Source organism: Pongo pygmaeus, chromosome 2, assembly GCF_028885625.2.
Source record: "Pongo pygmaeus isolate AG05252 chromosome 2, NHGRI_mPonPyg2-v2.0_pri, whole genome shotgun sequence".
Taxonomy (NCBI): domain Eukaryota; kingdom Metazoa; phylum Chordata; class Mammalia; order Primates; family Hominidae; genus Pongo; species Pongo pygmaeus.
In genome coordinates, this window is record NC_085930.1 from 4,589,751 (window position 1) to 4,615,194 (window position 25,444).

The window sequence follows — 25,444 nt, forward strand, 5'->3', positions numbered from 1 at the left end:
TAATTTAATCAGAATTCAAGGTAGTGTTCACAGAAACAACTTTGTATGTACCATAAATTCAGCCCCCTTCTGCTTTCTGATTATATCCCACCTGTTTCTTAGAGGAGGAAAAATTATCAGTTAAAAATATGCAAATTAAAAATACAGAATTCTTTCAAAAACTGTGTGTATGTATGTTTTAATATGGCATAGCATCTATAGATTTTTCAATTTATAGATACATTATTTTATATATACTATAAATGAAAAGCATATAATACCCACCAACTCATACTCCTTTTCACCTTAAGTATATATTATTTTAATTATTTTAAAATTACATTATTTTCAAAGAACAGTATAAATGGAATTTTTTCATTGCACCCTAGGAAAGATAGATGAGCAAAACTTTTCAAATCAAGCAATCAGAATTAGAGTAATGAAATTATTGAAAATATTTAATTTCTGAATTAAAGCTCCAGATAGGACTTTCTTTAAACAAATTCTTCCTTGTTTTATTATTCTCTGAGTCTTTATTATTATTGTATAATAATTTGGTAATATACCAATACTAACTGTGATTTTTGTTATTTTGTTTGTTAAAGAAACAATTACCCAATACAAACTCAGGAGAGTTCCTAGCATTGACTTGACATCATTATAGATTGGGAAACAAATAAAAGAATTCTTGATTTATTCCCAGAAAACGTAAAGCTTTCTCATCAATTCAAACCTATCAATGATGTAATTCTGTGCAGAATTTTTTCACTAAAATTTATTATCTGGAGGGAAAGCAATAATGTTTATCAACCATATTGGCTACGGAAACATATTTTTCATTAGAAATCAATTTTCTCTTCTTTTAGTATCTGTGGTTATAGATCAGCAAAACAACTGTTAGCAAATTGGAGGCCATTCTGCAAAGCATATTCTGTACCTCACCACTACTTCCTCACTGTTCAAGGACGTGCTGTCCTGGGGAAGCAAACTTCTAGGATAACTCCAAAAAATATGTTTGACACTTTATAGATCTTTGGGGAAAATTATAAAGTACCTTCATGTGACTTTCTCCTAGAAATCTTTCATTATAACTAGAAATAATGACAGTCTTTTCTTCAATTTAATGATGTTACACTTTATGAGATTTCAAGTCAATGGAATTATCTTTGATGCCAGATGTTACTTATGAAGCAATGAGTGATCTGTCTTAATCATAGATTAGTCATCTATGAAAATATGATGTCTTTCCAATGATGTTCTCCATAATAAGAACTAAGACACAGAAATAAATGTAGTCCATGACAAGTAGCCATTCTGGATCAGAAACTACTTTCATTAATACTTGAAAGAAAAGGGAGAAAGAACCACAGCAGGAATGCATGTGTTGTAATGCATCTAACTCTTATCTGTAGCAGAAAGCAGGTATACCACACCTTCCCCCACAGGTGAATTCCTGAATGCTTCTGTGTAAATTAAGTAAAACCTTTAATTTTATAATTGTACACAAAATCAAGCAACTCACATTAAAATTTTTTTTTGTCCTCTTTAAAGTGCCAAATTCTCTCACATTTATTAAATTTACTTTAAATACGTTTCCACCCAAAATATTGAAGGTGCAGAAAAGCAGCAGAAAGATAAGCAGCCTCCTATTTAGGAGGAATTGGGATCTAAACCTATTTGTGCATCAATGATTTGGATTCATTAATATGTTTCTTCTACATACACAAGGATCACATTCCAACGTGGCTCACAAAAGCCTAATTGCCAAGTCAGGTATTCCCTTTTGCTATTTTTTTGGGGTGGGGAGAATTGTAAAGAATAACCATTTTATCCTCTAAATTTCTAAAGCATTTCTGTTTTATGACTTTTAGGGTACTTTTCCCACTCTGGCTTATCGTTATCTGTCTACATGCCATCTCTCCTTCTACAATAAAATATCTTAAAATGTTTTAGGTCAGGTAACAATTGAAAAATACTTTTTGATCCAGAAAAATTGCTAATTAGTTACACAGAAGATGAACACAAGATCACCTTAGAGAAGATCTTTTTGATTCTTAAACACATAATTAGCCTCTATATTAATCAGTCAATTATTCAAGCTGCTATTTCCCCAGAGGAAGTTAAAACAAGAGCTTGTGTGGCCTGGCAAAGTCTGCATCTTGCAAAATCTTGATTCAGATTAAGTTTGTGAGAGAAAAATGGGTAAATTTATATAGGTGTCAAGGAGACTTTAATGAAAAAAGGCATTACATCTCTAACCCTAACTTCCAATTTAATAGAGGTGTCAATGTATTGAGAGTGTCTCAAGGAGAACTGATGCAGGAAAAAGAAATGCAGAAAGAGACAAATGAAACACAACAGAAGTAAAGGGTAAGTCAGGACCAGTGATCCAGGTTCAGCGCCAGCTAAGATAGAGCAAGGTCGATTCCATCCCCCTGATAAAGTGGTCAATTTTTAAAAACAGTATCTTGGTAAAAGAGATTTGAACCAGCAAGTTTTTTCATCACAGCATGCACAAGGTTGTGTTTATCTATGATGCTTAAGTTTCAATTACGTTAAAAGCAAAGGACCACTTGTCATTTGAAAGCAGCACTGACCTTTTTTAGCTAAGCACCTTTTTTATTTAGACAATTGAAAACAGGAAAGTTTCAAAAAGTATATATTAGATCCTGCTAATTGTGGCAAAAGTATATAGCTAAATAATCAGGAGCAAGGAAGAATAGAGAGGTGTAAAACTATCTGGATCCCATAGAGAAAACAGTATTTTATTCAAACAATATTTTATTCAATAAGTAGTTATTCCTCTAATTTTATCATTATTGCTCAATTTTGATTTTAAATAAACATCAAAATATTTTGTTTTTAAAATTGTGTTTCTGCAGTTTACATTGGGAAAGGGAAGATAAGCAAGGCATTTGTTTTGTGGAGATCCACATTGAGTACATTATGGAATTTTAAAGAGGCTTTATATGGCAAGAATAATGGTTCATTTTCATATCAAATCACATATCAAGACTTACAGCTTTCCTTTTTATTAGTGTATTTGTAAAACTGGCACTATAGTTACTCAGTTTGAGCTAGGGACATTATAACTCCCATATAAAATAGTAACAAGATGATTTGCCTGAAAAAGTAACCAAAATTTGGGAGCTAGCATTAAGGGCTAGAAAAAATAAAACAGGTGAAAACCTATGTGTGTGTATAAGAGAGAAATGTTTGAAGTAAAATAAACTCAGCTTTTGCAAGTGAAAGGTAGAGGACTTTGACAATGTGACAATGGATTCTTCTAGAATGAAAGTACTAACTTCTCCACACATAAGTATGATGACTGGTATTTTTATATGAACCATCCCACTGAGAACATTCAGAGAAGCTAAATACAATGTTTTTAAATCTGTGTTTGAAGGTATTGAAGAGCTTCCATAGCAGAAGAATTTAAAGACCAAAATCCCCCCCAAAAAGAAGCATAGAAACAAGCCTGGTATTTAGCACTTTTTTCCCCATTACTAGCCCATTTTCATACTTCCAGGAAGAAATACCGAAGACTGGGTAATTTATAAAGAAAAAGTTTAATGGACTCACAGTTCCACATGGCTATGGAGGCCTCACAATCATGGCAGAAGGCGAAGGAGGAACAAAGCCACATCTTACTGGGTGGCAGGCAAGAGCATGTGTGCAGGGGAATCGCCCTATATAAAACCATCAGATATCATGAGACTTATTGACTCTCATGAGAATAGCATGGGAAAAACCCACCCCCATGATTCAGTTACCTCCCACTGGGTCCTTTCCACCCTGCGTGGGGATTATGGGAGCTAGAATTCAAGATGAGATTTGGGTGGGGACACAGCCAAACCATATTATTCTTCCCCTGGCCCCTCCCAAATCTCATGTCCTCACATATTAAAACACAATCATGCCCTTCCAACAGTCCCCCAAAGTCTTAACTCATTCCAGAATTAACTCAAAAGTCCAAGTCCAAAGCCTCATCTGAGATAAGACAAGTCCCTTCCACCTATGAGCCTGTAAAATCAAAAGCAAATTACTTACTTCTTAGATACAATGGGAGTACAGGCATTGTGAATATACCAGTTCCAAATGGGAGAAATTGGTCAAAGCAAAGGGGCTATAGGCCCCATGCAAGTCCAAAATCCAATAGGACAGTCAAACTTTAAAGTTCCAAAATGATCTCCTTTGACTTCATGTCTCACATCCAGGGCATGCTGACACAAGAGATGGGCTCCCACAGCCTTGGGCAGCTCCACTCTGTGGCTTTGCAGGGTACAGCTTCCCTTCTGGCTGCCTTCACTGGCCAGTGTTGAGTGTCTGTGGCTTTTCCAGGTGCACAGTGCAAGCAGTCAGTGTGTCTACCATTCAGGCATCTGGAGGACAGTGGCCCTCTTCTCACTGCCTAATGGAGGCAGTGCCCCAGTAGGGACTCTGTGTGGGGTCTCCAACCCCACATTTCTCCCCTGTACTGAACTAGTAGAGGTTCTCCATGAGGGTTCTGCCCCTGCAGCAGACTTCTGCCTGGTCATCCAGGCATTCCATATATCCTCTGAAATCTAGGTGGAGGTTCCCAAACCTCAATTCTTGACTTCTGTGTGCCCATAGGCCAAACACATGTGGAAGCTGCCAATGTTTGGAGCTTGCAGCCTCTGAAGCAACAGCCTGAGGTGTACATTGGCCCATTTTAGCTATAGCATTTGCTGATTTATAAGAAATTGTGGTCTAGATCCAAGCTGCAGAGATGCAGAAAGCAGTGTCTGAGAAGCCAAGCAGACTTGGACTAATCTTATGGAAGGGTGCATAACATTGAAGCTCAGGAACTGCCAAGGAAGATCACTTGATAAACATGTCAAGCTTCCTGTTGGGATTCCTAAATTACTATATTGCAGAAAGAAGAGCTAATCACATGTAGTCCTGTCTTTACAACTGAATTAAGATTATCTGAATCTTCCCTAATAGTCTTCCAGAAGCAATAGAAAGGCCTCCCTGAGGAAGAGAATTGCATTCAGAATGTCAAGTATCACCCAAATTTATTTTACCAATGTTCAGCATTCAATCAAAAATTACCTATCATACCAGACAATAAGAACAGAATACTAAAAAGTAAAGAAAAAATAGATAATAGATAAATGCCCACAAATGAATCTTATGTTAAAATTATCAGATATGGAATTTAAAATATTTGTTATTAATATAACTAGGAAAATTAAATATAAGTTGGGCAAATCAGCAGAATTTTAGAATCGATATAAATGAATCAAATGAAAATTATAAAACTAAAATTTCAATAACTGAAATTGGAGACAACAAATTTATTTAATACATATTAGCCATAGCTGAAATGAAGATTAGCAAACTTACAGATTAGTTGGAAATATCTCCATTAATGTATAAAGAGAAAAAGATAGAATATGCAAAAAGAACATAGTAGAAATATGAAGTATGGCTTAAAAGCTCTGACATCTGTGCAATTAGAACACAAAGAGCTATATTTGAAAGATTAAATATTTTCAAAAAATTACAAAAGGTACTAACCTTTATATTAAATAATATTGAATCAATTTTCTTGATACTTAAAGTATTTTACATTCTCAAGACAAAATTATTTTTAAAACTGTGTTTCTGTAGTAATAACAATAATGACATTAATCTCTCTTTTGTGTACATTGCATATATTAACTCACTTAATGCTCACAACAATTCTACAAGATAGGTATTCTTAGTATTCTGATTTTAAGTTGGAAAACTTTGGCTCAGAGAATTTAATTTTCTGCAGTCCCAAATCTAGTATATGGCAAAATCAGAATTCAAACACTGGTATGTAGTTCTAGAGTCCAGCTCCTAACCACTATGCCTACTATAACATGAATTATTGATGAAACTCTTATACGAAAATGTTAAGGCCTTTCCCAAGAAATTTAAAATCTGAATTATATATTTTTTAATTACACTTTAAGTTCTAGGGTACTTGTGTACAACCTGCAGGTTTGTCACATAGATATACATGTGCCATGTTGGTTTGCTGCACCCATCAACTCGTCATTTACATTAGGTATTTCTCCTAATGCTATCCCTCCCCCAACTCCCCTCCCCCTGACAGGACCCAGTGTGTGATGTTCCCCGCCCTGTGTCCATGTGTTCTCATTGATCAATTCCCACCTATGAGTGAGAATATGTGGTGTTTGGTTTTCTGTCCTTGGGATAGTTTGCTGAGAATGACGGTTTCCAGCTTCATCCATGTCCCTGCAAAAGACATGAACTCATAATATTTTTAATTGTAATTGATTACAGTAAATCTATATAATTATCTGTATCTTCAAATAATATGATGAAATGCTTTAAAAGATGAAATACAGAAAAAGTTAATTGCTTGAAAAATAATTCCACACTGCAGGTGCCAAGAAGCACATACACACACAAACTGAGTGGTCAGCTTCGCCTTTGGACATTGCTAGCTACCACAGAATCTTTTAAACAAAATCTTTCTTAAGCTAGTTTGATCTGATCTACTTTTCTCAAAAGCAAAAATACATAGAATCGAGAACAAACTTTGGCTTTTTTTTTTAGACTTTTATTTTAGCTTCAAGAGTACATGTGCAGGTTTATTATATAGGTAAACTGAGTGTCACAAGGGTTTGGTACAGATTATTTTGTTGCCCAGGTTCAATAAGCATAGTACCTGATAGGTAGCTTTTTGATCCTTATCCTCTTCCCACCCTCCACCTTCAAGTAATTCCCAGAATCTACTGTCCCCTTCTTTATGTCCATGGATACTTAGTGTTTAGCTCCCACTTATAAATGAGAAAATTCAGTATTTGATTTTCTATTCGTCAGGAAGTTTGCTTAGGATAATGGCCTCTGGATTCACCCAAGTTGTTACAAAAAAAAATTGTCTCATTCTTTGTTATAGCTATGTAGTATTCCATGTTGTATATGTACCACATTTTCTTTATCCTGTCTACCATTGGTGAGAATTTAGGTTGATTCCATATCTTTGCTATTGTGAATAGTGCTGCAATGAACATATAACTGCATGTATCTTTTTAGTAGAATGATTTGTATTCCTTTGTATGTATACCCAAAAATGGGATTGCTGGGTAAAATGGCAGTTCTGTTTTAAGTTCTTTGAGAAATTATTTAACTGCTTTCCACAGTGGCTGAACTAATTTACATTCCCACCAGCAGTGTGTAAATGTTCCCTTTTCTCCATAGCCTTGCCAACATCTGTTGATTTTTTGCTTTCTAATAATGGAAATTCTGACTTACATAAGACGGTATCTCACTGTGGTTTTGATTTGCATTTTTCTAATGACTAGTCATGTTGAGCTTTTTTTTATTATTATGCTTGTTGGCTGCATGTATGTCTTCTTTTGAAAAGTGTTCGTTCATGTACTTTACCCACTTTTTAATGAGGTTGTTTGTTTTTTGCTTACTGATTTGTTTAAATTTCTTACAGATTCTTGATATTAGACCTTTGTTGAATATATAACTTGCAAAAATTTTCTCCCATTCTGTAGGTTGTTGTTTATTTTGTTGATAGTTTCCTTTGCTGTGCAGGAACTCTAGTTTAATTAGGTTCCATTTGTCAATTTTTTGTTTATATTGCAATCGTTTTCAACATCTTTGTCATAAAATCTTTGCCAGGGCTTGTGCCCAGAATGGTATTTCCTAGATTTCTTTGGGGATTTTATAGTTTTAAGTCTTAAACTTAAGTCTTTCATTCACCTTGAATTGTTTTTTGTATATGATGTAAGAAAGGGGTCCAGTTTTTAATCTTCTGCATATGGCTAGCCAGTTATCCCAGCACCATTTATTGAATAGGGAATCTTTCTCCATTGCTTATTTTTGTCAACTTTGTTGAAGATCAGATGATTGTAGGTGTGTGGCTTTATTTCTGGATTCTCTAACCTGTTCTGTTAGTCCATCTGTCTTTTTTTGTACCAGTAGCATGCTGTTTGGGTTACTGTGAAGTAACACGAAGCTTCCAGCTTTGTTGATTTTGCTTAGGGTTGCTTTGGCTATTTAGGCCTTTTTTGGTTCCATATGAATTTTAGACTAATTTTTTCTAACTCTGTGAAAACTGTCTTTGACAGTTTGATAGTGATGACGTTGAATCTGTAAATTCCATTAGGAAGTATTGCCATTTTGATAATATTGATTCTTTCTTTCCATGAGCATGAAATATTTTTCCATTTTTGTGTCATCTCCTAGTTATTTCAATAGTATTTTGTAATTCTTGTTTTAGAGATTGCTCACCTCCCTGATTAGCTGTATTTCTAGGCGTTTTATTTTTTGTGGCTACTGTGAATGGGATTGCATTCTTAATATAGCTCTCAGCTTGGACATTCTTATTGTATAGAAATGCTACTGATTTTTGTACATCGATATTGTATTATGAAACTTTTCTGAAGTTGTTAATCTGACATAGGGGTTTTGGCATGGAGACTATGGGGTTTTCTAGGTATAAAATCATATCATCTACAAACAGAGATCGTATGATTTCCTCTCTTCTTATTTAGAGGACTTTTATTTATTTCTTTCGCCTGATTGCTCTGGCTAGGACTTGCAGTGCTATGTTGAATAGGAGTGGTGGGAGTGGGCATCCTTGTCTTGTCCAATTCTCAATGGAAATGTTTCCAGCTTTTGCCCCACAGCATGATGTTGGCTATGGGTTTGCCATAGATGGCTCTTATTATTTTGAGGTATTTCCTTTAATACCTAGTTTATTGAGAGCTTTTAACAAGAAGAGATGTTGAATTGTATCAAAAGCCTTTTCTGCCAGTATCGAGATGATCATATGGCTTTAACTTTTAGTTCTGCTTATGTGATGAATCACACTTATTGATTTGTGTATATTGAACCAACTTTACATCTCAGGGATAAAGCCTCCTTGATCTTGAAGGATTAGTGTATTGACGTGCTGCTGGATTCAGTTTATTACTGTTTTGGTGAAGATTTTCATGTCTATATTCATCAAGGACGTTGTCCTGAAACGTTCCTGTTTTTTTGTTTTTTGTTTTTTTGTTTTTCTATCTTTGCTAGGTTTTGGAATTTGGATGCTGGCCTCATAGAATGAGTTAGGGGGCAGTACCTCCTCTTCAGTGTTTTGGAATAGTTTTAGTAGGAACGGTACCAGCTCTTTTTTATACATCTGGTAAAATTCAGCTGCAAATGTCTCTAGTACAGGGCTTTTATTGGTTGGTAGGGCTTTTATTACTGATTCAATTTCAGAGCTTGTTATTGTTCTGTACACGGTTTCAATTTCTTCCTAGTTCAATCTTGGGAGGTTGTTTATCCATTTCCTGTAGGTTTTCTAGTTTGTGTGTGAAGAGGTGTTCATTCATAATAGTTTCTGAGGGTTTCTTGTATTTCTTTGGAATTAGGGGTAATGTCTTCTTTGTCATTTCTGATTGTGTTTATTGAGAGCTTCTCTCTTTTTTCTTTATTAGTCCTGCTATCTATCAATCAAATTTATTTCTTCAAAAACCAAACCTCTTGTTTTGTGGATACTTTTATTTTCTCCACCTCAATTTCCTTCAGTTCAAATCTGATTGTGGTTATTTCTTGTCGTCTGCTAGCTTTGGTGTTGGTTTGCTTTTGTTTTTCTAGTTCCTCTAGGTGTGATGTTAGATTATTAGATTATTAATTTGATATATTTCTAACTTTTTTAGTGCTATAAACTTTCACCTTAACATTGCTTTAGCAGTGTTCCAGCAATTCTGGCATGTTTTATCTTTGTTTTCGTTCATTTCAGAGAATTTCTTGATTTCTGCCTTAATTTCATTCTCTACCCAAAGGTCAAAAAGAAGCACGTTGTTTAATTTCCACATAATGGCTTTGAATCATCCTGTTAGTATTGATTTCTGTTTTTATTGCACTGTGATCCAAGAGTGTGGTTAGTATAATTCTGACTTTTTTGAATTTGCTGAGAATTCTGCTATGGTTGATCATGTGGTCAATTTCAGATTATGTGCCATGTGCAGATGAGAAGAATGTATATTCTGTTGTTGGGAGGAGAGCTTTGTAGATGTCTGCAAGGTCCATTTGGTCAAGTGCTGAGTTCACGTGCTGAGAATGTCTTTGTTGGTTTTCTGCTTCAATGATGTATCTAATACTGTCAGTGGAGTGTTGAAGTCTCCCACTATTATCGTGTAGTTATCTAAGTCTCACACAGATCTCTAAGGATTTGTTTTATGAATCTGGGTGCCTCAGTGTTGGGTTCATATATATTTAGAATAGTTAAGTCTCCTGGTTGAATTGAACCCTTTACCATTATGAAATGCCCTTTGTCTTTTTTCTGTGTTTATTGGTTTAAAGTCTGTTTTGTTTGAAATTAGAATAGCAACCCCTGTTTGTTGGTTTGTTTGTTTGTTTGTTTTTCATTTTCTTCGTAGATTTTTCTCCATCCCTTTACTTTAAGCCTGTGGGTGTTTCATGTGAGGTGGGCCTCTTGTTGGGTCTTGCTTCTTTATCCAATTTGCCTTTTAGGTGGGATGTTACCTCATTTACACTCAAAGTTAATATTGATATGTGAGGATTTGAACTTGTCATTATATTGTCTGTTGGCTATTATGTAGAATTGATTGTATAGTTTCTTTATAGCGTCAGTGGGCCTCGAACCTAAGCATGTTTTTTTGGTGGTAGGTAATAATCTTTTGTTTCCGTGTTTAGCAAACCCTTAAGTACCTCTTATAATACCAGTGTGATGGTAAGCAGTTCCATTAACATTTGATTGTGTGTAAAGAATTTTATTTCTCCTTTGCTTATGAAGTTTAGTTTGGCTGGATATGAAATTCTTGGTTGAAAATTCTTTTCTTAAAAATGCTGAATATAGTTCCCTAATCTCTTCTGGTTTGTAAGGTTTCTGCTGAAAGGCCTGCTATTAGCCTGATGGTTCCCTTTGTACATGACCTGCTCCTAATTTCTAGCTGCTTTTTATATTTTTTCTTTCACATCGAGGTTGGAGAATCTAATGATTATGTGTCTTAGGGATGGTCATCTCGTATAGCATCCCAATGGGGTTCTCTGCGTTTCCTGAATTTGCATGTTGGCCTCTCTAGGGAGGTTGTGGAAGCTGTCATGAACAATACCCTCCAATATGTTTTCCAAGTTGCTTGCTTTCTCTCTTTCTTTTTCAGAGATGCCAATGAGTCATAGATTTGGTCTCTTTACATAATTTTATATTTATTGGAGGCTTTGTTCATTCTTTGTCTTATTTTATCTTTATTTTTGTCTGATTCAGTTTATTCGAAGAACCAGTCTTCGACCTCTGGAATTCTTTCCTCAGATTGGTCTATTCTGCTGTCAATACTAGCAACTGTATCACAAAATTCTTGTAGTGAGTTGTTCAGCTCTATCAGTTCAGTTTGGTTCTTCCTTAAAATGCCTATTTTGTTTCATATTTCCTATATTGTTTTACTGGATTCCTTAGACTCCTTGGATTGGGTTTCAATTTTCTCCTGACTCTCAGTGATCTTCATTCCTATGTAGATTCTAAATTATATGTCAGTCATTTTAGCCATTTCAACCTTGTTAATAACGATTGCTGGTTAACTAGTGTAGTTATTTGGAGTTAACAAGGCACTGTGGCTCTTTGAGTTGCCAGAGTTCTTGTACTGGTGCTGTCTTATCTGCGCGGGCTGATTGTCCTTTAATCTTTGAAGTTGCTGTCTTTTGGATGGGTTTTGGATTTGTTTTTTTCCTTTTATCTTTGATGCCCTTGAGGGTTTAATTGTGGTGTAAGGTGGGTTCAATCAACTGGCTTCATCTTGGAAGATTTCGGAGGGGGAGGGGTGAGAGAGGGCTCATCACTCCTAAACTGTGTATTCTAGCCCTGAGGGGCTGGTACAGGGTTCCTGGATTTGTTCTTTGGCCCCTTGAGGTTAGACCCCCACAGCGCTGGGTGGAGTCCAAAATATTTCTGGTCCCCTGGCAACAACTCTCTAATGTGGGGTACCAGCCACAGCCCTTCTTCAGGATGATGGCAGCAGGACCCACACCTGCACACACACAAATAAGAGTGATGGTGCAGTGGAGTGCCTACATGTTGGCAGGGCCAGGGCATCAGTGGGGGCAGTATGCTGGCCTTCAAGCATTGTCAGAAAAGAGGCAACAGTGTCCATGTGTGCACACTTGTGCCAGCAGCAGTGGGGCAACACGGTGCATGTGCACATGGCAGGAGATGAGGGGAGGGGAGGTCTGCTTATGCACATGTGCTTGCAAAGTGGTTCATGGGGAGGGGCTGGGCTCATGGAAAAGTGCATGATGGCAAAGTGATGGGGTGAGGTTCAGTCAAGGGAGGCTGCAAGTTGGTAGTTGCACATCAGTGGGGAGCGGTCTGCTGGAAGTCTACAATGGTTAGGCATGGTCTGCTAGGTGTAGTCTTCCAGTGAAGGAGCTATAATGATGGGTCCCAGGAAGCACCCTGCTTGGGCAACGAAGGCTGAGATGCAAGTGGGGGTGAGAAGACTGGGGCCCAGGAGAGGCCAGCAGACAAGGGGATGCTTAGATCAGATGCTCCCATCCCACAGGCAAGACTGCCCTTCTCTGTCCAGGTCTGGCAGTTACCAAAGGCCAAAGGCACCTAGAAGAGCTTGACAAGCTTTGGCAAATAGGCATTCCTGGCCATGCTCCACTGCAGCCCTTCCCATGCCAAACCTTCTGGGCTCCTCACAAGCTACTGTCCTGCCCCTGCTGCCTCTCCAAACTCCCCTCCCTGCCATCCCAAGTGTCAGGCAGCTTGTGGGGTCTCTTGCAGCTAGGATTCTGGAGGTCCCTGGTGAGAGCAGGCCACTCCTGGCCTGTTCAACTTATCAGTTCCCTAGGAGCCACAGGGGGGCCAGGGACAAGTTCTGGTGCTCGGCAGCCCCATGCATGGTCCCAGCTTCCAACCCCTTCATCCCAGGTTCTCTGTCCTTCCTCTGTCCACTCTCAATGCCCTCCCTCTGAAGATCTGCTTAGAGTGTGCCAATTTTCTCCATGGCCTGGTCTCTTTGTGGGAGATTTTTCTTCCTGGCTGCCGCTAGTCGGCCATCTTGACTCCAAATCCTAGAGGAAGAACTTTAAAGAAATCACTTTAAATCTTTGGATCATTTTTTCCTTACCATTAATTGAAGAATATGTAACAGCTAACAGCAAAAAAAAAAAAAAAAAATCAAATAATAATAGTCTTCAATTATCAAGGACTTACAACATGTTACAACATGCCAATCAATTTACAACCGTTATTTTGTTTAATGCATAAAACATATTCAAACCAGAAATTAGCTAAGGGAACCATGATCACTGGCTAAAGAATGAGTTGACTGGCTAAAGAATGAGTTGTCTGGCTGGTGATGTATCTACTAGACAGATCTAGAATCAGGCTAATGTATCCCAACATCAAGTGAGTTAAAGCAACAGGACTTAATTAAATATAATTGCTATTCACACAAAAAATAATTTAATAATTTAGTTATATTCCCAATCACCAAAATTTCAAATTCAATAACAGTTAAATTCTATTGAGTATTTATGCATAACACTAGAAACTTTTCTAAAGCACTTCACATATTTCCTATCATTTAATCCTTACAACAACTATGTAGGGTAGGTGTTATCATCTGTGTTTTACAGATTCAAAAGCTGAAGCTCAGAAATATTAAGCAGTTTCTCTAATAACTATAGATATAGATACAACCAGATTTATTAACATAGATGTAATCTTTTTCTAATTTAGGAGATTAGTTTATATTAGAGCTCAACTTAGCTCCTATAACACAGATAAATAAATAAAATTGATTAACAAGATCAAAGTTTATTTCTCAGTCACATATAATTCAAGGCTAGAAAGAGGCCTCTACCCTCCCCAGCACACCATTTTATTTCTAGGCCCATGAAATCTGTTCTTATTCTCAACATTTCCCAGACAAAGAGAAGGGAATGCCTTCTTTTAAGGCACAACACAGAATTTGCACACACATATCCATGACAGATAATGTGGAAGAGCAATTACTAAAACATGATGAACATATTTCATTTTTCAGTAGACAAGACCATGCATATGCAAGCATATGAATAAGCTTTTTGCTACGTGCAGTGGAAGGGAGAAGTGCATGGTGTCTTTTTGTGTGGTTTATTATTGAAAAATGTGCTATGGGGATAATATCTTTCTTTTGTAGTGTACACTAGAAAACATGTACTGAAATTAATCTTAACAGAACAGCACTTCTGTGTCTAACAAGGACAAACACCACTCTACAATGAAAACGAGTAAATAAAACAAATAAAAACAGGTTATACCTGCATGCCAATCCTGCACATTGTCGTATTTAGAGTTCAGTTGGTAGTCAATAATATACATCTATATTATTGATTCGGTATTGAAGAACATGGTAAAATCTTTCATTGCAATCACATTTCATCCAGTGAATATATACATCTTTCGGCGTGTTGGTGAAAAAATCGGCAATAAATGGGTGACTAGTTTTCCACAGTGAAGTATGTTGTCAGTAAAAGGAGAAGGTGTTCACCAAGTTAAAATAGGAAGTGAGAAGAAAAACATTACTTTATGACACCAGTGTTGCCAGAAAAGACCATTTGAATGATCACATGAAGCTTGTTTTAGTGGAACATCTCAGGAACACATTTAGTATCTTGCAGAGCCTAAAGCCATCATTTCAGCACCAAAAAATTCTAATTTTTATCATTGAAGACAAAAGTATAACGAAAGTATTAATATGAGATTACTGAGAGTTTTTCCTAGCATTTCAATGTTTTCTCATTTTTGGAGAAAAAATAGGTTTAAAAATATATATCATTGGACAGATTTGCAAACAACATCAAAATGCTGCAATAGAACAGACATTTCGGAGTTGAAAGTAAAAAGTGAATCAGGAATTAATGAATCTGGAGTCTGGAACAAACTGCCTCATTGACTTAGAAGGAAGTTTGATTCAAATATCCAGAATGATACACAATTAAAGCCATTTACAAAGTATTATTGTGACAAGATTTTCTGCTTTAGTTAAAAACAGAATTAAAAACTTGGCTGTGGAAGACTAAGGCAAGAGAACCACTTGAGGCCAGGGGTGCCAGACCAGCCTAGCCAGCATTGCAAGACCTCATCTCTACAAAAAATAATTTAATTAGCTGTTCACGGTGGCATGTGACTATAGTTCTAGCTACTCAGGAAGCTGAGGCAAAAGGATACCTTAAGCCCAGGTGTTTGAGGTTGCAGTGAGCTGTGATTGTACCACTGCACTCTTGCCTGGTCAAAATGAGACCAAGACCTTGTCTCTAAAAAAAAAAAAAAGAAAGAAAAAAAATTTTGGCTGGATGAGGATTATAATTTATGACTCAAGTAACGCTTATCAAGTTTAATATTGATACATTGGTGAAAGATTACAAATGACATTCTCCTCCTCACAAATAGGGAATTGGTATAATTACCAATTTAAAATATTATTGCAAACATTTTAAAACATAAATAATTTAAAATTGATGGTTTACATGTATGCTGAATGTTGTTTAGAGTTTTACAGGTTCTAAAAGTTGACGAAAACTATTCTATCTTTTATAGCTATTATTCCCAGGACACTGTTTGGAGATTTACAGGATGAGGGAAACTTCTCTTAATATTTAGCATTCACCTCAACATCTAAACAAGAAGAAATTATGGAAGTGCAAAAAAGTGAAAAGTTATACAATGAATTTCAGAGCAGTGTAAATTTGAATGTAATTTTAATGTATTCCTGAAGAGTCAACTCAATTGACAGATCCATCCATTTTAATCAAAGTATATTTTAATAGTACATTACTACAATGTCAGTTTTTGAATCTGAGATTCCTCATTATCTGAACTACCTTGTTTTCTCTATTGATATTGACACTATTTTTATTGATCCTTTTATTGATTCTCTAACCTGTTGTATATCTTTTCAACAGTGGATGAAGAAAGAGAATGATAATTTAACGTGTCCATTTTAATATGTATGTTTTCCTTTATTATCATACCCAGAACCATGTCGTAGAGATAATTAAGCTAGTTTAGCAGAATTTATTTTGTATAAAACTAGGATATATTCTACTGTTTTTGAGAAAAGCTTACTGTTTATTCATTTATGTGATAAAGCTGGTGATATTTTTTTCATTTTCTTATTCATAGTATGTTTTAGTACTTTCTGGACCCACTTAACAATCAGAAAAATAGCAAAAGAAGCAGCATCCTCTTTGACTTCCTCTACCGGATGTCCCCTATTTTAAAAACAGGCATGTAGCAGAGATTCAAGACTGCAAAACAAGATGAATTGAGCAGAAGAAGATCATTAGAAAGAACAATGTGGCACTCATCATTTTGTGCTGTCACAACACCATCTGTGTTGCACCAGACCAGAGTAACTTTGACATGACAAATAAACCTCTTAGGGGAAATGGGGATTCTATTAATTGTTCTGCTGTCTGGCCAAACACTGGTGATATACTCTCCCCTAATGCAGCCCCATACACAATTGTTATTATTGAATTAACAGTAACAATGAGTTATGATTTTTAAAATAACATTTATTTCCCCTGGATGAAAAATAAGACTTAAAGTATCATAGTCTCACCAGGGTGGTATAAATATATTTATGCAGTCTCGTAATTATATTTATACCTCACCTGGGGGACTGAGTCCAGAAATAAATATTGTTTTCTTCCCCTTGTTAATAAATATTTTTCAATAAAACTACATCATGTGTCCTCATGGCAGTCATTTTCCTCAACCACAAAAAAATGGTGAGGGTACTGGTTCAAATAATTTTTGATCTACCAACACTGATCTTTCCTGAACATTACTATTATTAACAATAATGGCAGCTAACATTTATTGCAGGTTTATACATTCCAGTTGCCATGTTAACTACCTATGTGAATTATCTCATTTAAGCCTCACAATGATCCTATGAGACTTTTATTTAGCCAAATTTCTAGATCAGGAGTTAGCAAACATTTTTGGGAAAGAGCCAAATAAATACTTCAGGCTTTGCTAGCCTAACAGTCAGTCTTTGCCACAGCTACTCAACTGCTATTTTGGCTCAAAAGCTGCATATGCAATCCATAACCAAGTAAGTGTGATTGTATTACAATAAACTTTTTTTAAAAGATAGTATACTAGATTATGTCTATGGGCCATTGTTTGCCTACTGCTGTTCTAGATGATGAAACTGGGCTTTAGTAAGATTAAATGACTTGCCCAAGTCACTAACTAGTGAGGTCAAAATTTGAAAACAGACTACAGATTTGAGCTGCTAACCACTATATTATATCTCCTTTAGTATTCTTTAATATGTCACAACAGAAAGATTGAGAAAATGTAAAAATTATAATGTCTTAACAGCCAGTGCTGGAATTTCTCTTAGAGAGGAAATGTATTTGCTGTAAAGACTTCTTGCTAATTCACCTGGGGAATGTTGAGAATGTAAAAGCCATTGTCAGCAGGCCTCAGGATAAAAGAAAAGAAATGCACAGAAATTTTTTGAGGTGCAGAAAGACAGAGTAGAGAGAAGAGAAAATAGCTGAATGTGTGATGGGTGATTATAGCCTGAATTATAGAGAAAAGTCAACAGATACGAATGATTTTTTTAATAAAAGGAGAGGACTGGGAATTTCTAACACTGTATTACTTAGGCTACAAGTAATAAAAATTACTTAGGCTACAAGTAATAAAAAAAAAGTCTTACAAAATATAGAAAGACGCTTTCTCACATAACCTAAATCAAAAAATAGGATAAACTCCGGGTGAGATAGTCACAGATCCAGCTCTGCCCCTCTGATGTTGCCTCAGCTCTCCCCTTCTCTGTGTTGATTAGACTTTCTCCATAGCAGCAAGATGGCTGCCAGCAGCTACTGAAGCAGCAGACTGCTTGTTCATGTACGGTGAAGAAGAGAAATAAAATATCCTGTCTCCTAACAGTGGGGAATATTTCTGCTTATTAATAATTAGTCCCCCCAAATCCCAAGTGCTGGGAGTTAAATTATGAATTCCTAAACCATTTTCTGGAAAGGAGGATGGATTTCCCAATACTGACCTCCTAAACTACACAGGCCCTGTAACTACAAAAGTGGCCATTTCATTTGAGTCATGTGGGCTGTGGGAAGATGCATGGCTATCTGAACAAAAATGGGATGCTTTTTGGAATAGAGAGAAAAGATTAATATAGATAAGCAAAATGTACATCTCTAATTCATATGATGAAATCTTTACATAGCTCTGGAACAAGACTGACTTTTAAAAAATAACAAACAGAACAACAAACTGGGTTTGCCATTAACACGGAACTTACCTCTGTTTCAGAAACTATCACATTAAAACATCACATAAAGCATGAATGTTTTACTTTATGCCAGGCAGTGTGACAGATCCAGGGTCAAAATAAAAATTTCTAGTCATTTGCAGGAGATAGCACACAGACATATTGAAACAATCTAGTAGTAGATTAATAGTGGCATAACTGGGATGCTATGGATGTACTCAAGACTGGAGGAATCAGAGAAGTCTTCTAGAAGAAATGTCTTTGCTTTCTTTTATTATTTTATGGCTAGAAATTAAGGCTATATGACATATAATCACAATAGGTACAATATGTATATTAATATATTCAACAACAAAATATTTTCCTTACAAAAATACATATATGGATAAGTATATCTCACAATATCAAAATATTCCTTGAAAGGCATTATGTTAGGTACCAGTAAAATCTAGAAGCAATATGTTTGTAAATTCTATGTAAAATACAGATACATATATATCAGCTTTAACATTTAGCACTCTAGAGAGCATGCGTATTCACGTTCATTGACATTCCTTTACAAATCCAGCAATCAAGCTTAGACATTAGACGTGAAACTGTATGGTGAACATAGAAATAGAATTTTGATTTGTGCCAAAAAACATATTTTTTAAATTGCTGCAGTATCCCTTAAATGTGTAATTTATTTTGAAATGGGAACATATTTTATCTACAGGGTATTCATTTTCTTAATAACTGAATCTGGCATAACTTGCTAACAAGACAGCTTGCACTTGCACTTAAGAGAACGCATTTGTGGTTATAGGTTGTTAAACATTTTAGAAGGAAAATCACTTAACCTACTCAATTTAGAGCTTTAGAAGGAATACATTAATGTGTAAAGGAAAGAAGACCCAAAGCATAAATGCTTTTAAATTATCTTTTCCCTAGATAAAAATTATAGTACCATGACTTTCAAGCAGACATTAAAAATTCAACAATATGGTTTTGTTCTTGGAATTATTTTAAGATGAGGTTTATCAAGTACAGCACTATTGATATTTCAGACTGGAAATAATTCTTTGTTTTAGGCTGTCCGATGCATTATAGAATATTTAACAACATCCCTACCCTCTACCCACTAGATGCCAGTAGCACTTCCTAGTCATGATAATAAAAAAAATGTCTCCACACATTGCCAAATACCCCCTGTGGGGCAAAATTTCTCCTGGCTGAGAACTACTTTCTTAAAGAATAATTCTAATATTAATCTACAGCATAATAATATTATATAACAATTAAATTTCTATCTATTATTAGTTTTCTATATAAATAATCATTTGTGAAAATAATGAGCAAGCTGCTTCTGAAGTCAAATTATGAAATGGCTTCAAAATCTGTAGAAATTACTGCAGTAGCTGAAGGTTTACAAGAATCATAAGGTCAATAGAGATAAAGATCATTTCACAATCATTTCAAAATTGATCATAACATACAAAGATATCACTCCTGGTCTTCGACTTATGATCCACACCAAAAAAAAAAAAAAAAGAAAAGGCTTGAATCATCCAAGAAATGTGGAAAATTAATAGTGAAAGAAACACAGTTTCAACCAGGAAAAACAAGGCAAAGTTTAGGATTTAGGAGCAATTCAAAAGTGGAAGTTACTGGAGAATTCAAAAGCAAAGGTTAAAAAACAGTGATTCTTAGGAATTCAAAGACTAAGTAATTGCCAGAGCCATTCTCTTTCTACCCATTTTTTAATCATCTTGGGGACCCAGATAATATAGAAAAGACAGAAACCATTCTGGCTTTAAGAATCCTAGGAGGTTTTTTTAAACCATCTTATATGGAAACATTATTAGATCGTGTCTTATCTCTTCTTCAGCAGTAATCAAATATTTTTCACATACAAATTAATGCATATATATTTCCATACATATTAACATATCATCTCTTTCAATCTGGCTCCCCATTTAAAATGTCTAATGTGTTGTCTGCTACATGTAGGCACAAATTGATTTTTTAAATAAATAGTTGAATATTGGATAAATGATTTCTGTTTCTTCTATCACCGTAACAATCAACATTCCATAAGAACAGCTTTCATCAAGAAAGTCCTTCTTTTAGAGATCTCTATCTCTTTTGACATTCCATGATGTTTAATACTCCCCAAAATTGATCCAGATTCCAAAACCTTCAACTCTTCGTGACTTAGTATCCACAATCTCACTTTTACTGCCCTGACGTTCACAAAAAAACCTACAGCGTATGTTAGATAAGAAAAAATAATCTTATCTGGAGAAGCCGAAATCAATATAGTAGAGAGAAAAATACAAGATATGACATATAGTATTGAAAGCACTTACCTAGAAAATAAAAGAATGGTTATACATTTATTCAAAATAATCCAGCCTTGAGTAACTAAGTCTCCATACAATCTTCTGGCTTGGTTACAGAGAAAGCCCAAAACAGGTTTTATATTTTAAGTACTAGACAACAATGAAATTCTTTACAATCCTGTTCATATTTTAGAACTCAACATGCTTAAATGTTAAGATTCTCTGGCATTAGGTCTCTAAGCAAAATAATAATCAATATTTACAACCTATGTCTCTCACAGATCCTGAGGTTAAGTTATAGCGAAAGTCAAAGCCAAGTATACCATCAAAGGGGCAGAAATATATATTCATTTTCATGTTCTTATATGACATAAAGAGAGACCAGTAGTTTTCAATCCTGCCTCCATATTATAATCACCTGTAGAGCTTAATAAAGTACTACTGTCCAGATGCTATTCTTAGAAATATAGGTTTAATTTTTCTGCATTGGGGTCAGAGCCTCAATATTTTTTAAAAGCCCACAAGCATTAGATTGTTAGTTTTTTGGCAAAAAACGCAATTACTTTTGCACCAACCTCATAATTCCAATATGTAAACACTGAGACATAGGCATAATTAAAAGCTAGGCAATGAGGCTGGGTGCAGTGGTTAGCACTTTGGGAGGCCAAGGTAAGTGGATTGCTTGAGCCCAGAAGTTCAAGACCAGAATGGACAATGTGGAAAAACCCCATCTTTAAAAAAAAAAAAAAAAATACAAAAATTAGCCAGGAGTGGTGATGTGTGCCTGTAGTCTCAGCTACCTAGGAATCTAATGTGGGAGGATCACTTGAGTCCAGGGAGGTCGAGGCTGCTGTGAGCCATGAGAAAAAAAAAAAAAAAAAAAAACCTCACGCAATGACGGAGAAATAGAAGTAGAGAAATTAGATAGTCATTAAAGCCATCACCTGATATTTTTAGTATTTGTTAGTACAGTTAATTAGGTATGTCTTATTCAGAAAATACAAGGCAACCTCTGCCAGTATACATCAGTGTTTGACAGTACAAACTCCTTAATTCAAATTTTCCTTGCTGTATTTCAACATGAATTAAAATATTTTCTCTTTCCTCTCACTAAAATCTTTGTTAGCATTGTCAAAATTTTGACACATTTTCCAATATTAAAAGATATAACATCTTATTGTGTGAAGAAATGTGGTCCTTTCAGTGATAAGATTGTCCACCTCTGAAGTTAGTGGCACACAAAAAAAGAGAAGAATCTAGCCAATCCCATTATAAATCAATAGTCTAGGTATTCAGATGACTACAAAGTGATGACGACATGAAATTATCAATAGATTTCTCAAGGCAACTGACAACTTATAAGGAAATAATTGTTTTCTCTCTGAATTCGGTCAAATCAGTATATCTGAAAAATACATAGCTTTTGATCCCAAGAACAACACTGATTAAGTAAATATCTAACCAAGTGGGATTTCATCAAGGCAACTGCATAAAATTGAGATGAGGCTACATCAGTGGTAGGTGTTTTGAAGAGCAATAGTCAAATGAGGCTTCATAGAAAGTACACCTACATGAAACATACAGATAACATATCAGTTTACACATGTACGAGAAATGCAATAAATCTCTAAATGTGCAATAAAATGAGAGGAAACTGCTTTTTAAAAAAATTAAAAGAATCATGCTCAAGGACAAAGAAATTGAGGCACAACAGCGGCAGCATTTTGGGAGCTGGAAAACAATTTGAGGGACCTGAAAGCTAAATCTACAATGGATTGGGGGGTCGAGTTTTAGGAATTGGAGCGGAGCTGCTGGAAGAGATAAAAACAGGTTATTGCTCCTCCTCAACCTCAGTAAAGGACAGAAGTTTTACTCTATAGAGAGATTGTTACAGAGAGACCCAAACATGGCCACTGATAGTATACTATTTTCATATCCTAATGTGATTAATCCAGGAGTGCCTCCCTCCAAGATTTTCTTGATAGAAGGACCAGAGAAAAACTACCCTTTCTTCAAGTTGAGAAATTGAAAGGATGTAACTCAGGAAATGTTAGGAATTGTATATACTGCCACATAAAGAAATCTAAGAAAATGAATCCGCTAACCAATTAAGAAGCCGTAGTAAGAATTGGAAACAGATAACCTCATTAATACAGACTTTAAGTTTTAGGAAATCAGTAAGTGACTGTTTTTGCTCCATGTTGACCTCAGAGTTTGGCACATACTATAGCAGGTTCTCAATAGAAGTTTGTTGAATGAATACATCAAGTTTCTGATTTCAGTTCTTAAGATCCTAGCAGATTCCCTGCTTCCTATAGATATCCCAGCAGTCATCCCTTAAAATATATATATATACGCTTTTTATATTTTTGTATATATATTTATACTTTTATATATATGATGTATATATCTTTTTGCTGACATTAGTTTAAATTTTGTCTTAATTTAAACTAATGTCAATTAAATACAAAAACAATACCAAAAGAGGAAGGAAAAAAGTTATAAGCCCTAAAACATAGAAGTAGCTTGTTCAAGTTGGACTAGGGGACAGTGAAGATCCTTCCATCCAACGCTGGAAACATAATTTTTCTAAGTCAGGGAAGCAGTTTATTAAGCAATTGATAGTCTTTAATATGTGCCTTCCTAAATTCAGTCTTCAATGGGAGAAAAGTATTAGAGTATTGGAATACTGCTTTTGTTTCCCAGGATTCAGTAAGTTCCTATAGGAGAGATACAAGCTTTAATCCAACTTTGTCCATCTGAAAAGAGAAAGGCCACTACAAGCATTAATGCTTTTTAAAAAATACATTTTCTATGTGTGGCCATTAAGCTGTGACTTCTAAACCTTATAATTAATGCATACTAGAGAATTGCAAAAGTTATCTACCTTACATCAAAATTTGTGTTTGCAAAGTTTAGGAAGGGAGAAACACTGCACTAGCTAAGACTGAAACCCAAAACAACCAATATAATGGGGTAGTCTCTTCTATCAAGCTGCTCTTGAGCTTTCCTTTTGTTGTTGTTCTGAACTCCCTATCTGGCAAAGATGTTAACTTTTCTCTAAAAGCATCATCAAAGAAAATACAGACTCTAGGCTTTGAGCATTTAAGAAGCTGTGTCTTACCACTCTGGCCTACTGCTTTATTCTATTTGGGCAGTGGCTTAAACGAAAGGCATTGAGCTGAGACCTGACACATTGAGAGGGTGTGGGACCTGTTGCTAAGAAACAGAAACTGCAAAGGAGAGATCCATATACATAGATCCCAAAGTCACAGTTTTTTATTTTATTTAATGCTGAAGAATTCCCATCAAATGAAACTTACAGGCAACTATACATAGAGCTTAAGAAAGTGAGAGGAAGAAAAAAAAAGGAGAGAAGAACAAAGAAGAGGAGGAGAAGAGAAAATAAGGAAGGAAGGAAGGAAGAATGGAAGGAAGGAAGGAAGAAAGGAAGTAAGTCAGTCAGGGGGAGAGAGAGGGAGGAAAGATGTATTGAAAAAGAAACCACAGGCTTGGTAAACAATGGTCCCTTATTATTTAACTGCAGAGGCAATCTGCATGGTTATGACAGAATTTTCCTCCAGAGGTAGACCATCCCACAGTTGGTGAAGCCTCATAAATACCCCTGCAGATATGTCTATAAAGAACCTTGCAAAATTGAATTTTTTCAAAATTCCATTTGGGTATAACCAGGACACCAAAATTTCTGACCAAATAAATCATACCACCTTCAGGAAAGTGAGTAAATATGTGGATACTCCTCAGTGTCCCAGCCTAGCTTGATAATAATGAAAGCTAACATTAATGGAACATGCACTCATTGTATGCAGGCATTGTATTAAGGGCTCATTGAATCCTCAAAACAACTCATGAGATAGTTCCTATCACTATGTTGGTTTGAAGAAAAGAAAACATGCTTACAAAAGTTAAGGGCATTGCTCACAGTTAGAAAATTTGTAAGGGTAAGAATCCAAACCGAAAGAATTTGACTCCAGGGCTAGCCACCGTAACAGCTCCACTCTAATAATTATGTAATGGTTTTGGACTCTTGACAGCTCTATATTTCTTCACATTTTCTCCTTATTTCAGTGGTTTTTGGTTATGGGAGATTTTGCCCCACAGAAGGTATTTGGCAATGTTTGGAGACATTGTTTATATCACGAGGTTGGTGGAAGGGTACTACTGACATTCAATGGATAGAGGCCAGGGATGTTACAAAACATATGAAAATACACAGGAAAGTCCCCAAGAAGAAATAATTAATCAACCCAGAATATCAATAGGGCCACTGTGAGAAGCCCTGCCTTGCCTGGAAAAAAAAAGTTTGGCTCTTCATTGTACATTGTGAGTATTGGGTGGTCAAAAGTACCACTCTATACAGGAGTCAGCTAACCACATCAAAACTTGAATGAGAAGATATCGCATTGCCCAGACATTCTAGATGTAAAATTGGATTCTTTTTTTGCTTGTCACCTATATAGGAAAGGGTAGGAGAGTTTGTGATTACACGTAAAGCAACTGAACATAACACAGGAATCCTTTTGAAATTATACATGTGGAGAGTAGTGTCAGAAAAATGGTGGAATAGGAATACTGCGGCTTCACTGCCCTCAAACCAGCAACTATTTACAGACAAGGGATGTCTTTGTGAATATCTCAGAATTAGGAAGTGAGGCTGAGACACACTGCCTTGAACTGCAGAAATTTGAGAAAAGCCATGTTCAAAGAGTAAAAGAAATGTTTGTCTTTCACCGTGCTATCCCTCCTTCAAGTCAGCACAGTGCCACACAGATGATTCTCCTGGACCTCCAGTTTCTGCAGCGGGAGAAGTAAGATGAAAGTAGACGTTCAGCTTCCCCATGA